This window comes from Oryx dammah, unplaced genomic scaffold (genome assembly GCF_014754425.2).
Source record: "Oryx dammah isolate SB20612 unplaced genomic scaffold, SCBI_Odam_1.1 HiC_scaffold_24, whole genome shotgun sequence".
In the NCBI taxonomy this organism is placed as follows: Eukaryota; Metazoa; Chordata; class Mammalia; order Artiodactyla; family Bovidae; genus Oryx; species Oryx dammah.
The window spans coordinates 10,786,783-10,799,284 of NW_024070208.1; positions in this window are offsets into that span (position 1 = coordinate 10,786,783).

Sequence of the window (12,502 nt, forward strand, 5' to 3'; positions counted from 1 at the left end):
TGCTGTGAAAGTGCTGCACTCAATATGCCAGCAAATTTGGAAAACTCAGCAGTGGCCACAGGACTGGAAAAGGTCAGTTTTCATTCCAGTTCCAAAGAAAGGCAATGCCAAAGAATGCTCAAACTACTGCACAGTTGTACTCATCTCACATGCTAGTAAAGTAATGCTCAAAATTCTCCAAGCCAGGGTTCAGCAATACGTGAACCTTGAACTTCCAGATGTTCAAGCTGGGTTTAGAAAGGCAGAGGAACAAGAGATCAAATTGCCAATATCCACTGGATCATCGAAAAAGCAAGAGAGTTCCAGAAAGGCATCTATTTCTGTTTTATTGACTATTTATATTTGAATCTATATTTATATTTGAACCTACATTTGAATGTGTATTTATATATTTCAAATATATATATTAATTTTATGTAATATATATCATTATCATATATATATACTTGAAGCCTATTTTGAATTGTGGTGTTGGAAAAGACCCTTGAGAGTCCCTTGGACAGTAAGGAGATCCAACCAGTCCATCCTAAAGAAAATCAATCCTGAATAATCATTGGAAGGACTGACACTGAAGCTGCATCTCCAATGCTTTGGCCACCTGATGCAAAGAGCCGACTCATTAGAAAAGACCCTGAAGGCAGGAGAAGAAAGGGACAACAGAGGACGAGATGGTTGGATGGCATCACTGACTCAAGGGACATGAGTTTGAGCAAGCTCCAGGAAATGGTGAAGGACAGGGAAGCCTGGTGTGCTGAATCCAAGCATAGGACACGACTGAGTGACTGAACAACAACAAAAATGTGTGTGTGTGTGTATATATATATATATCCCAGTGGTAAAGAATCTGCCTGCAATGCAGGTGATGTGGGTTTAATCCCCGGATCAGGAAGATCCCCTAGAGAAGAGAGTGACAACCCACTCTAATATTCTTCCCTGGAGAATCCCATGCTGAAAGGGGCCTAAAGAGTTGGACACGACTAAAGTGACTGAGCATGCATGCATATATATATATATATATGTATGTATTCTTTTTCAGATTCTTTTCCACTTTAGGTTATCACAAACTATTGAATAGAGTTCCCTGCACTGTACAATGGGACCTTGTTATTTATTCAGCCCAAAGGTTTTAAACATTGGAGCTGGGCTAAGGAGGAGGAAGAGATAGTGACCACCATTTATTTTCTGACCCTATGGGTCAGACCTGGAGCTAAGAACTGGAAAATATTTTATCAGTTCATTGTCAAAAATGAAACTGAGACACCAGAGAGTTTAAAAAATTTTTAAAACCTGAACAAAGTAACACAGCTAGTAAATTGCGGAGCTAGGATGATTTGAACCCAAATTTGATTGCCCCCCAGACCCAATCTATTTCCTTTAATTCTACACTCTCACCTAGCTTCCCTATGGTAAGTGACGGTTGTATGGTAGATACCATACATAGAAGTAAGTGTGTGAGAGTTTGTGTGTGTGAGAGAGAGTGTGTGTGTGTGTGTGTGTATACAGATCTCCAAACAACCTGGGATTTGAACACAGATCAGTTTGGCAGAGCAAACTGCCAAGTCCAGCCCAGCCTGTCATTCCCTGATTTTAACAATCCTTCTTGGACTTCCCTGGCGGTTCAGTAGGTTAAGACTCAGCACTTCCACTGCAGGGGGCACCAGTTCGATCCCTGGCTGGGAAACTAAGATCCCATGTACCATACTGGCCAAAAATAAATACATAAAAGAATCCTTCTCCCCAGTGGAAAAAGTGGAACCCTCACAGCTGGGTCTCGGAGCCCACGTGACAGTGCCCTTCCCCCCTCTGAGTGCCTCTGTCTCAGGATACCTCTATCACACAGCCACATCCCAGCATCGTTGTTGTTGTTGTTCAGTTGCTCAGTCGTGTCTGACTCTTTGTGACCATGTGGACCGCAGCAGAGCAGGCCTCCCTGTTCCTCACCATCTCCCGGGGTTTGCCCAAGCTCATGTCTGCTGAATCGATGATGCCATTCAACCAATTCATCCTCTGCTGCACTCTTCTCCTTTCGTCTTCAATCTTTCCCCATCTTTCCCCCAGCATATGGTACAAGAAAAGCCACATTCAGGCCACCAGGCCATCAGCAGACCAACCCAGGAGGGCAGGTCTGTTGCTCCTCCCTGTGGCCACCAAGATGAGCATTGGTGTTGGGTGAGCCTCGGAGGCTAGAGAGGAATGAGGGACCCTGTGTTCCATCTAGATCGGCATCACTATGAAGCTTGATTGGTTTTCCCAATCGACTCAACATTTCTGCTTGTCACTTAATTGCTATATGAAAGTAGAAATATGTGTCTCTTTGCTGCTTCCTCCCAACAGGTAGAAATAAATAAATAGATAAATGAAGAGATTAAATAAAAGAGACAAAACAAATGATGTTTTCCTATGAGATGCCTATGGATAGGGTGACTGTATGATTGTCAGACTAGAACCTTCTGAGAATGAAAGGGCGTCGCTATTCACAATTACAGGAGGGCAACAAGTATAAACTGACCAGCCCTGGAGAAACAAGCTGTGCAGAGAGAATGTGAGTCTCACTGACCACGGTCCATGTCTCTACTCTTTTCTGTGCAGCTTGGAACATATTGGAATATGGTCAGTGGTGGATGTCGTTTTTAATGGTTGTTGTTGTTTAGTCGCTAAATCTAAACTGCTAAAGCCGTGTTGGACTCTTTTGCGATACATAGACTGTGTCCTGCCAGGCTCCTCTGTCCATGGCATTCTACAGGCAAAAAAACTGGAGCGGGCAGACATTCCCTTCTCCAAGGGATCTTCCCGCCCCAGATTCAGACCTGGGTCTCCTTCACTGCAGGCGGTCTCTTTACCGATTGAGCTACCAAGGAAGCCCAAGAATACTGGAGTGAGTTGCCATTTCCTTCTCCAGAATCTTCCTGACCCTAGGGATCCAACCTGAGTCTCCTGCATTGACAGGCAGATTCTTAACCACTGAGCCACCTGGGAAGATGTTGTTTTTAATACTATCTATAAAAACAAGGAGAAAAAAGCAGGAGTTTTCCCTAGAGGGGGCGAGGTGGGGGGTGTCAGTAAATGTATTAATAGGCGAAGTGTATGCTTCCTGCTGTTTTCTCTCCTTCCCCCAACCTGTAAGCTGTCAAGAGATTCCTTTAGCTAAGAGTAGCCCCACCTTTAAAGTCCTGAAGCTCCCCATTCCTCAGATCTTTCAGGCAAGGTGTCAAAAACAAAGCAAATTCTCTTGGCGAAATTCTTTGCATTTTAACTGAGAACAAACCCCTAAGGCACTGAGTGACCTTGAGCAGCCCGAGGCCTCTGAATCCTACAAGGTGCAGGCACCCGTACCCAGGTCTCTGGGCAGGGGAGGCTGGTTCAGAATGAAAAAGCACCTCCTCTTCTTCACTCTGTCCGAGGGCTTAGACTTCCACTGTCAAGGACTGACTGTCTAGCATTAACTGGCTCTGGGTTTTGTCGATTCAGGGTTAACGGGAGCCCGGCCCTGGGAATGGGACGATGTATGGGCTTGCCATCCTTCCCCACGCAAGAAGGAGCCAGGGGAAGCATCAGCTCTGAGAAGCACCAACTCTGAGATCTCCTAGCGCTGCGAGGCCCACAGTCTCCTCTCTCCTGTTGACGAAAAGGAAGCTTCTCTCGCTGCAGGCAGTGATGACAGCCAGGGAAACGGAAGCTCTGCCACTGGCCCGATCTGCAGCCAAATGACAGCGGAGCAGCACCAAGAGAGAGTTTCCAGGATGCTTCTTAATTGGGTGCTCAGAATCCAGAGTCTACTAATAGCCGTTTACATACAACACCATTAAGTTACATCGCTGTAGAACTACCCACCAGATGCGAAACAACCAGATTTACTGGTCTGTTTGCAGCTGGTTGTACCTTCTCCGGGGCTCATGCCCCATTCGTTCAAATGGCTGCCTCCCCATCTGCTTAAATGCAAGCGTACAATACAGCCCCGGGGCCCTGGGGTGCCCTGTGCTCCTGCACAATGCCCAGGACAGGGTCGGGAAGGAGGGCAGAGCAGAGGTCAGATGACTGCGGCTCTCTGCTTCTTATTAAAAACAACATTTAAAAAGAACAACCGTTCTACGGCCACCAGAGCATTTTATTTTTCTGCTGGGAGAAGAAAAGCTCTCCAAATGTTTTATTCAGCAGAAACTAGAACACTGTTATTATAAACTTTCTTTTCCAAACAAATTCCCTGAGCTTTATGCTGCCAGAACCCCTCCTCTCCAGGGTAGCTCTGCCTTCACTCCCTGACTCCTGAGACTCTGCTGGGAAGTCTGCCACCCTGGCTCCAGCCGGCGGCAGATGGTCTCGTGGGGGGCAGGGGGCAGCTGCAGAACTCAGCCCTTCCCAGGAAGGTTCTGAGAAAATCCACACCCTGTGCGGTGTCCTTAGAAGGAAGATCCTGTTACCGTACTCACACCTACCAGGATTCTCTTCAGCAGCAGATCAGAGTCTACTGAAGGCGCTGGGTGTCCCTATCTGCCCTGTCATCTCAGAAATTCTGAGTCAAACATTACCTCCCCAAAGCAGCCCTTCAGCCCGAGGACCCCTGGGGGTGCTGGGGGTGGGGTGGGGAGAATATCATCCAACACTTCAGGGATGACTGATGGGGGAAAATAAGAAACATGGCTTATCCCAAATTCTGGAAGTTTCTAAACGGTTCCATTAATAGAAGAGAGGGCTTCCCAGGTGGCCCTACTGGTAAAGAATCTGCCTGCCAATGCAAGAAACTCAGGAGACTTGGGTTTGACCCCTGGGTGGGGAAGATCCCCTGGAGGGGGAAATGGCAACCCACTCCAGTATTCTTGCCTGGAGAATCCCATGGACAGAGGAGCTTGGAGGGCTACAGTCCATGGGGTCGAAAAGAGTCAGACAGGACTGAGCGACTGAGCCTGCACACATATACAATAGAAGAGGTCCTTATTCTTAGACTCAAAAGGAGTTGAAGAGCATAAGCCTTTTTTAAAGGACTGGTGGGTCCACAGATAGATTCACCATGGGTGACCATGCCAACATCTTTGATAGAGTCTGGTAGAGGAACTATAGTCATAAAAAGTCAGCTCTCCTTCCTAAGCTCCTTCAGAGTGAGCTCCTGGAGGAGAAACTTTCATTATGGCAGCATCAGGCAAGGCCATCACTTGGTGTGAGCATAAAAAAGAAAATTAAATAGTGATGAATGATCTGGGAGGGAGGGTGTGCTAAAAGAAGTGGTCAGTTCAGTTCAGTTCAGTTCAGTCGCTCAGTCATGTCCGACTCTCCGCGACCCCATGAATCGCAGCACGCTAGGCCCCCCTGTCCATCACCAACTCCCGCAGTTCACTCAGACCCACGTCCATCGAGTCGGTGATGCCATCCAGCCATCTCATCCTTGGTCATCCCCTTCTCCTCCTGCCCCCAATCCCTCCCAGCATCAGAGTCTTTTCCAATGAGTCAACTCTTCACATGAGGTGGCCAAAGTACCAGAGCTTCAGCTTTAGCATCATTCCTTCCATAGAAATCCCAGGGTTGATCTCCTTCAGAATGGACTGGTTGGATCTCCTTGCAGTCCAAGGGACTCTCAAGAGTCTTCTCCAACACCACAGTTCAAAAGCATCAATTCTGTGGCGCTCAGCCTTCTTTACAGTCCAATTCTCACATTCATACATGACCACTGGAGAAACCATAGCCTTGACTAGACGGACCTTAGTGAACAAAGTAATGTCTCTGCTTTTGAATATATTATCTAGGTTGGTCATAACTTTTCTTCCAAGGAGTAAGCATCTTTTAATTTCATGGCTGCAATCACCATCTGCAGTGATTTTGGAGCCCAAAAAAATAAAGTCTGACACTGTTTCCATTGTTTCCCCATCTATTTCCCATGAAGTGATGGGACCAGATGCCATGATCTTCGTTTTCTGAATGTTGAGCTTTAGGCCAACTTTTTCACTCTCCTCTTTCACTTTCATCAAGAGGCTTTTTAGTTCCTCTTCACTTTCTGCCGTAAGGGTGGTGTCATAAGCATATCTGAGGTGATTGATATTTCTCCCGGCAATCTTGATTCCAGCTTGTGTTTCTTCCAGCCCAGCATTTCTCATGAGGTACTCTACATAGAAGTTAAATAAGCATACAATATACAGCCTTGAAGTACTCCTTTTCCTATTTTGAACCAGTCTGTTGTTCCATGTCCAGTTCTAACTGCTGCTTCCTGACCTGCATACAGATTTCTCAAGAGGCAGGTCAGGTGGTCTGGTATTCCCATCTCTTTCAGAATTTTCCACAGTTTATTGTGATCCACACAGTCAAAGGCTTTGGCATAATCAATTAAGCAGAAATAGATGTTTTTCTGGAACTCTCTTGCTTTTTCCATGATCCAGCGGATGTTGGCAATTTGATCTCTGGTTCCTCTGCCTTTTCTAAATCCAGCTTGAACATCTGGAAGTTCATGGTTCACGTATTGCTGAACCCTGGCTTGGAGAATTTTGAGCAGTACTTTACTAACATGTGAGATGAGTACAATTGTGCAGTAGTTTGAGCACTCTTTGGCATTGCCTTTCTTTGGAACTGGAATGAAAACTGACCTTTTCCAGTCCTGTGGCCACTGCTGAGTTTTCTAAATTTGCTGGCATATTGAGTGCAGCACTTTCACAGCATCATCTTTCAGGATTTGAAACAGCTCAACTGGAATTCCATCACCTCCACTAGCTTTGTTTGTAGCGATGCTTTCTAAGGCCCACTTGACTTCACATTCCAGGATGTCTGGCTCTAGGTGAGTGATCACACCATCGTGACTATCTGGGTCATGAAGATCTTTTTTGTACAGTTCGTCTGTGTATTCTTGCCACCTCTTCTTAATATCTTCTGCTTCTGTTAGGTCCATACCATTTCTGTCCTTTATCGAGCCCATCTTTGCATAAAATGTTCCCTTGGTATCTCTAATTTTCTTGAAGAAATCTCTAGTCTTTCCCATTCTGTTCTTTTCCTCTATTTCTTTGCATTGATCGCTGAGGAAGGCTTCCTTATCTCTTCTTGCTATTCTCTGGAACTCTGCACTCAGATGCTTATATTTTTCCTTTTCTCCTTTGCTTTTTGCCTCTCTCCTTTTCATAGCTATTTGTAAGGCCTCCCCAGACAGCCATTTTGCTTTTCTGCATTTCTTTTCCATGGAGATGGTCTTGATCTCTGTCTCCTGTACAATGTCACGAACCTCATTCCATAGTTCATCAGGCACTCTGTCTATCAGATCTAGTCCCTGAAATCTATTTCTCACTTCCACTGTATAATCATAAGGGATTTGATTTACATCATACCTGAATGGTCTAGTGGTTTTCCCTACTTTCTTCAATTTGAGTCTGAATTTGGTAATAAGGAGTTCATGATCTGAGCCACAGTCAGCTCCTGGTCTTGTTTTTGCTGACTGTATAGAGCTTCTCCATCTTTGGCTGCAAAGAATATAATCAATCTGATTTCGGTGTTGACCATCTGGTGATGTCCATGTGTAGAGTCTTCTCTTGTGTTGTTGGAAGAGGGTGTTTGCTATGACCAGAAGTGGTTACCAGAGACCAAATGGGAGCATCAGGAATAGTGTAAGCCAGAAGTCCCTGTAGGTCCAGTGGTTAGGACTCCCCACTTTCACTGCCAAGGGCTCAATTTCAATCCCTGGTCAGGGAACTAAAATCCGACAAGCCACGTGGTACAGTGAAAAAGAAAACTGGTGAAGGCAGTGATCATCAAATGAGATTGCCGTGTCCCAAACTTTTCTCTCATCTTCCCTGTATCACAGGGGAAAGAAGAATAAACTACATTTCTCAGCATCTTCTGTAGACATATTTCTGGGTTCATTTAGGGTCTGGGAAGACAGAAGGGTTTCTTGGTGCACAAGTGGATAAGTCAGCAGAGGTGTGCTGCTGCTGCTGCTGCTAAGTCGCTTCAGTCGTGTCCGACACTGTGCGACCCCATGGACGGCAGCCCACCAGGCTCCCCCATCCCTGGGATTCTCCAGGCAAGAACACTGGAGTGGGTTGCCATTTCCTTCTCCAATGCAAGAAAGTGAAAAGCGAAAGTGAAGTCACTCAGTTGTGTCTGACTCGTAGTGACCCCATGGACTGTAGCCCACCAGGCTGAGTTGGCAGTAAATGGACTCCATTTTGCAATGCCTGGTACCAGTTTGAAGGGCTTCCCTGGTGGCTCAGATGGTAAAGAATCTGCCTGCAATGCAGGAGATGGGATTTGACCCCTGGGTCAGGAAGATCCCCTGAAGGAGGGCATGGCAACCCACTCCAGTATTCTTGCCTGGAGAATCCCATGGACAGAGGAGCCTAGAGGGCTACAGTCCATGAGATCACAAAGAGTCGGACAGGACTGAATGACTAACACACAGGGTACCAATTTGAAGGGCATGGAGGTAACACCAATGGCTTCCTGATTTCTGTGGTTGATATGGTAGTAGATATGTGTTCTCAGTCTCTGTGGGATTTGTAGGGGCATGACCTCAAAGCTAAACACTAAAACGGCAGCTTCTGGCTCAGGTGGTAAAGAATCCACCTGCAATGCAAGAGACCCTAGTTTGATTCCTGGATCAGGAAGATCCCCTGGGGAAGGAATAGGCTGCCCACTCCAGTATCCTGGCCTGGAGAATTCCAAGGACTATATAGTCCATGGGGTCGCAAAGAGTCAGACAAGACTGAGCAACTTTCACTTTCACTGGTTGTCATGCCTCCAGCCTTTCCAGGGATTTTGTAAAGCAACTAAATCCTTTTCCCCTTGCAATACCATTTTCTTTTCTCCTGTGTACCCAGAGGCATGCTATGTTTCCCAGCTTCCCTTGCAGCTGGGTGTGGCCTGTGCTTTGGGTGTGGCTCAACAGGTGATGAGCCATCGAGGTGCATCACAACTGGACATCAGACCTGAGCCAAACAGCCTCCACCTAAGACCCTCCATGTTGCTCTCCCTCTGCTTGTCTGCCTCAGACAAACGCCACGACCTTGGAAGCCATGGGTGGGGATGCTGGAGCCACAGGTGGGGATGGGCAGAGTCTGCATCCCTGAATCAGGGTTTGGAAGAGAGGCATCTTGGAAAAGAAGCCCTACGCCATCAGGGTGGCTACTAGACACAACCACCACTGGCATGTTGGGGGGTGGAGAAAGTGATGTTGCAGATGAGGAAGAAGTTAGAGATGGAATAACCAAGAATAAAATGACGAAAGCAGCGTCACCAAAGTGAAGGAGGGGAAAGCTGCCCTTGTGCTCCATTCCTGGAGCTGTGAGGTTTATCTAATGTGGCATTCGCATCACCCCAGTTGAAAGAGGTTGTTATGTTTCTGCACTAAACTCTGACTGATAACAGCCACTGGGGTGAAAATCAGAGTAAGTCACTGGTAATACTGACATGAAAAACAATATATGCCACAAAACGAAAAACAAACGAAGCAAAAAGTAAAAACAAACAAACCAGAAGCAACACATAAGCTGGCAGAATTCAACTAAAATAAAAGAGAGGTGGACATCAGTGTAAATTTATCAGGTGGAAGGTTCAGGAATGAAATTCCTTTCATGTCATATAAACCCCACCCCTGCTCATCGCTCCATCCTCATCCTCCGTCACCCGCCATATACACCGAACTGCAGAAAAAGTCCATAAACGCCTCCACATAAGCTTAGGTTTCTTAGCCCTTTAGTATTCCTGCAGGGATGAGGTTTAGAGAACCATCCTCACAGGGGAACACCTGGTTTCCACGTGTCCCGGGAGGGCACCCAAGCAGAAGCCCCCTTTCCGGACAGAGTGGAGTCCATCTTTCTCCACAGTGGACCTCAATAACGGGGGCTGTTCCCTTTGAAAGTGATCCAGGAACAGATGCTGATCTCAGAGACAAGCGGGCACATCCCAAGCTACAGATGTGAGGCCTGGCAGCCCAAGTGACAGCTCAAAGAGCATCGCTCATGGCTGAGCCAGGCCAGCTGGTCTGTTCCCCTGGCTGGGAGCAGGCCTCAGAAATGCGCCTGCCTCTCATTTTCTGATGTGTCACAATTTACCCTTTTGTTGTTCCAGAACATTCTGGAGCACAGGAGGCTAATCATCCATCGTGGTGAGACATCTGCTTGTGATGACTGAGGGCTCAAGCCCAGAACATCCCAGCATCATCCTGAAGGTGGCCACATGGTCACGCTCCACCTGTTCACCGCCGTTGCCCTTTCACCGATTCACGAATCAAGAAGAGAAGAAAACACACTCTTAAGTCTGGCAGTGACAACAAATCCCAAAAGATTAATTCATTCTATTAAGAGTGAAGCACAAAATAAATGCTCACTCATGTTCTGAGAAGACAAATGTGCTTATTGATTCCAGTAAAAACTGGGTTTCCATTCCCTTCTCCAGGGGATCTTCCTGACCCAGGGATCAAAACCACGTTTCCCCTATTACAGGCAGATTCTTCACCATCTGAGCCACCAGGGAAGCCCCAAGTAGGAGAACACATCCATCTACTTTGACCCCATCTGTGGGGCTTGATGACAAGCAGCCTTCATTTAGGTTTTCAGTGGCTCAAAAGCAAAGGGAGGCGGTCTCAGTTCCGGCTGCCCCTGTCAGTGTGTCTCGCGGAGTTCAAGGACAGAAAACATCCGCTCTGAGGGTTGATCTTGAACATGAGGACAAGCAGAGTCCCAACAGATGGAGCTTTTCTAAGCCAAAAGGGCACCTGCTCAAAGAGTTACTTTGCCACAAGTTTGTAGGGGAGAGGATGTAAACTCTAACCCCAGTAAGCTTTGTATCTTGTCAACCAATGACCACTTGGAATTTAAAATCCAAGAGGATAAGCAGGGATAATAACCTTTAGTTGAAGGCAGTGTGTTAAGTCGCTCAGTCATATCCAACTCCTTGCAAACCCATGAACTATAACCCACCAGGCTTCTGTAACTGTAAGCCACCAAGGAATTCTCCACGCAAGAATACTGGAGTGGGTTGCCATTGCCTTCTCCAGGAGGTCTTCCCAAGCCAGGGATCGAACCTGGGTCTCCTGCATTGCAGGCAGGCAGATCCTTTCCTGTCTGAACCACCAGGGAAGGCTGCAGGTGCCCAAAACGGAACTGAACATTTTATATACTTAGTATCATTTAATTCACCCAACAGGACTCTGAGGTAGGTGGTTTTATCCCATTATACAGAAAATGACAGTGAGTGTCAGAAAAATTAAGGAACTTGCCCAAAGCCATACCACCTATGAGCAGCAGAGCAAAGAGTCAAATCCAGTTTGGCTTGACTACAAATCTTGTCCTGTTAAACACAATGCAGCACTGTTCATCACTCTCAGGGCTCATCTGGATCTGCACGCTGGCAATACAGGGGGTACACGTTAGAGCACAAATATCAAAAAGGGCTGCTGGAAAGGGAACTTCCAAGCTTGCGGAGTGAGGCCAGGCGGGCTTGATTGACGATCTGAGCTGGACCCCTCCGCATGCCAATTTCAAGCTGGCCACCAGGGAGCACTTATAAAGGCAGGCGCTCACCATAGCTGTTCACAATCTCCTGTGCAATCTCCTCCCAAATAAGAAAACACAGGGAACCCCAGAACCACTGATAACGTCCAGCTATCCCCTGGGGTAGTTTGATCCCATTACTTCTCTTTTTCAAGAGGAAACTGAAGAAACCAGGCTCAAAATGCTTCTATGGTTCGGTTCCACAGAGATCAAAAGCAGCTCAGTGGTTGCCAGGGCCTAGGAGCTGAGGGGAAGAGCCGACTACCAAAGGGTGCAAAAGAACTTCTGAGGGATGACAGAAATGTTTTCTGTGGTAATGATATAGCCATTGCACAACTGTATACATTTGTCAAAACTCATTTAATCATACACTTACCAATGGCAGATTTTACTGCATGTAAATTGCTTCTCAATAAAGCAGATTTAAATGTACAATACAGTTTTGTTTTTTGTTTTTTTTTCCCCAGAAGGGTGCTGGCTGGTGAACTTGAGCTAAAATTTCCATTGTGTAGCTGCATTGCAGTAAACCCTTGATCCAGAATCCCTAGGTTGTTCAACCTACCCAGCAGGGAGATTTCCTGCAGGCTGATCACACCAGGTCCAGTGGCAAGAAGGGTTAGAGTGGTATTTTCATGCAAACACTTCTGTTGCAGTTTAAATAAGGAGCTGTTTGCTAGCATTACCTTGGCTCCCTGCCTCCTTTCCTGAATCTTCAGAGGTCATCCTGTGTACTTGGTAAAAACATTCATCTGGAAAATTGCCTAGAGCCAGATTAAATATAACATCACTGTTTTTAAGTTCTATCTCACACGACATACCTGTCTTTATCTTCATATCTTGTTGCATTTTGAAGGCCATACCTGTCTCTACGGTCAGCCTTGATACAAAAAAAATCTTGCTAAAAATATTCACAAAGCTTGGCGTGGATTAAAAATAAGCCTTTCAGTTACACTCACTCCTCTCTCCCAGCCTATGTGTCCTTTCGGCTCTAGGTCACTCGTGCCCCACACATTCTTTTTGGTAAAAATATTTCTTTCCCCAGTGTG